Source organism: Pseudophryne corroboree, chromosome 3 (assembly GCF_028390025.1).
Source record: "Pseudophryne corroboree isolate aPseCor3 chromosome 3, aPseCor3.hap2, whole genome shotgun sequence".
In the NCBI taxonomy this organism is placed as follows: domain Eukaryota; kingdom Metazoa; phylum Chordata; class Amphibia; order Anura; family Myobatrachidae; genus Pseudophryne; species Pseudophryne corroboree.
The window spans coordinates 553,743,567-553,746,856 of record NC_086446.1 but is presented as its reverse complement, the minus strand read 5'-3'; the positions used below and the strand labels follow the sequence as shown (position 1 = coordinate 553,746,856).

The following is a 3,290-nucleotide window of genomic DNA, read 5'->3' as shown; positions in this document are numbered from 1 at the left end:
AGCAGGAGTTTATGCAGCAGGAGTGTCAAGAAATGGGTGTGGTATTGAAAGTCGATAGTAACTAGGTCAACAATGTCTAGGTCGACCACTATTGGTCGACAGTAACTAGATCGACAGGGTGTCTAGGTCGACAGGGTCTTTAGGTCGACATGTTCTAGGTCGACAGGTCAAAAGGTCGACATGAGTTTTTAATGTTATTTTGGTGTCGTTTTCTTCGTAGAGTGACCGGGAACCCCAATTAGTGCACCGCGTCCCCTCGCATGGCTAGCTTCGCTCGCCATGCTTCGGGCATGGTGCCTTTGCTCTGCTACCGCTTTGCTCGGCACAGATTACCGTTCCAATCGTAGTCCACGTGGATCGTTAAGTATTAAAAGGTTCAAAAAAAGATTTTTTTTTAAAAAACTCATGTCGACCCTTTGACCTGTCGACCTAGAACATGTCGACCTAAAGACCCTGTCGACCTAGACACCCTGTCGACCTAGTTACTGTCGACCAATAGTGGTCGATCTAGACATTGTCGACCTAGTTACTGTCGACTTTCAGTCTGGATCCCCAAGAAATAGCCTGTTTCTTTCTCAAAGAGCAGTGAGCAGCATTGGGTGGGCCAGCAGATGGGAAGGTGATGTGACGTGCATGACCGAGGATGTCACACCATGTCTCAATAGGTCATGGAATGGGCCACGTCTGGGTCACCATGAAGAGCCCAGTGCTGACAGCAGCAGCTTAATGGCCATCTCTGGTGAAATATTTGAGATCCACTCACAGTACACTAGTGTGCCACGGCACATCCATTGAAAAATGCTTTCTTAGCTAATAACTTAGAATGAGAAGTTATTATGTTTAAATTCTGGCCAGTGTTAGCATCCCACATATTTTACTACATATACAGTATATCTTCAATCCTGATTACAAATAAAGAATCATATTTAGTTTGAAGGTAACTTTAATATGAATTATTTTCCACTTTGTCTAATACTGGTGCAGAGAGATTAATATTAAATTGAAATATACTCTGCTGTGTGGACAAACTAATTAGGACTCCTAATGCAGAGAATAGAAAGCCCCTAATGTGTTTGGTGAAACTTCTTTGCACTTTCACTGCAAACAACAAGAAACCCCACTGACCAGTCAGATATATAGTAGTTCTATGCAGGGCCCTAGCAGGGTGATAGTCTGCCCTTTCATGACTCTATCCCTGATGATGTGATGTAATCATGTTGCAATGAGGAGGCAGGAAGAGTAGAGTGCTGGTCGCGTCCTTAGGACATTCAGGGATGATGTGCAATCGCAACTGAAACATCCAAGGTACTGTAAACTCTTGGCAGCTCTCTTCATGCTATGACACTAATAGGAAGCAGACAAGTTTGATTACACACTAGGTCTGTAGTCTAGAAATAATTTAAACAAACCAACATTCATCTGGCAATAAGGCATCAGAGCCTTAATCTATACTGTTGGTGGTGCACCATGAAGTCAGTAATTGCTTACCATATATGCGTTACAAGAGAAAAGAGAGAAAACTTATTTTTAGGAGCAATCTTAGAAAGATATGAAATGTATATAACGAAAGGAATTAAAACATAACCTTTACTATTATACAATAAAATGACATCTCCTAAGACAAACAAGAACAAATAAAATCAATTAAGGCGGTGGGCAGTGAAGATAATAGAAAATAATTCACATATACTGTAGGTGCCCTATTCATAGGTAATGCACAGAAGGATTATCAATGTATAGGTCCTAAATTGAACCAAATTCTGTGCAACCTGCTATCATGCAAATAGGTGGATGGTAGACCTGGTAGATTTTTTTTCTTAAGGTATATAAATCGTTTCGAGTTTGAAGTGAGTTGTATCACTTTCTGGGTAGTGCCCAGAGAGGATGAGACAAAAGTAAAGTAAAGATTGATTCTGCTGTCAACATTAGACTGGAGTTGTTATGACAAACCTACTACACCGGGTATTCCCTGCAGGTCCCCCACCAGGTACTGGCTTGGCCCTATACTGTATGGCTTCCAAGATCAAATGGGATTGGGCATGAACAGTATGGTATGATAGTAGGTCACTGATCTTTATATACGCACATCTCGTGAATCATTGATGAGAGTTCAAGAAAAAAGATTAAGATGTAAGAGATCAAGGTGGATCTGCTTTTGGTGTTAGACAATGAATAACATCCTACCAGTTGGAAAAATGGCATGAGAAAATAAATCCATTGAATCACCAATAAGAGTCCAGAAAATGAATAAAAAGTGAGTATACAAAGATTTCTCTAATGTCCCTGTTAGAGATCTATCACTGAAAATGCAGCATAAAAAGTAGCCTGCAAAGAACACTGTTGCCACTCAGTCGTTAGAAAAATAGATTGCTAGATACATTTGTATCAGGGAGACATCATTACAAAAGTTGTAACAATATATTAATGATGGATATCTAGTTGAAAATTACAGTTTGTTTGGTTACAAGCCAGGGGGAGATTCACAAATCTCACTCCTCACTGACTGGTCACATGTGATACTAGATATACTTATAATATTACAGAAAAATGTCCCTATAGGTATATAGTATCAAGACATGCAGAATATCAGTTTTTTAATAGTGGATTTTTCTGATGGTAAAAAAGAATAAAAGAAAATCATATTTAAATGCTCTAAAAGAGAGAAAGAATAGTGCAATTGTGGCTAGATAATTCACTGGTATCTGCACCCTGTACTTGTAATCAAAATAGGTTCATGCTATCGCGTCTTTTTTACACAGAGTCTCAGTTTCCTATTGACCTAATTTTTTTAGTTGTAAGTCACAAAAGGCACATGTGGCTCATATAGTAAGTGATAGCTATGATTTACTATTTTTGTATAAAATGTGTGCAAATCAGTCTATGCTACACATCTTGGGAATAGTAAAAAGGGGTCAACATATATTTACATTCTTCACCAATGGGAATAGGCTGTACATAGAAAAAACAGGGGACTGTGTCAGCATCTAGTTACTACTCCTGGGACTGGTATGTCAGGGCCTGGATAGAATCCCTGTTATCCTCAGTTTGGAAGTGTGGGCAAGATCTGCTGGTGCCCTGTATGTCCAGAATTGGAGAGCCAGATGTGTAACGTGCTGCCTTAGTGAACAGGATGGCCATCTAGACCTCCATGAACAAGAGGTCGGATGCTGTTGCCGCTGCTGCCGCTGCTGCCCCTGGGTACGCTGAGGTGATCCTGCCGCTGCTACTGCCACCGCCACCTGGAAGACGTGTTTCGCCCTCTGACACCTTGACAAAGGCTTCTCTAGCCA

At 40.6% G+C, this 3,290-nt stretch overlaps 1 pseudogene; it reads right to left on the bottom strand.

The window, feature by feature from the left end:
- Nucleotides 1-1,947: 1,947 nt before the first annotated feature.
- LOC134897149 (5S ribosomal RNA) lies at nucleotides 1,948-2,065 on the bottom strand (annotated as a pseudogene).
- Between the last annotated feature and the right edge of the window lie 1,225 nt (nucleotides 2,066-3,290).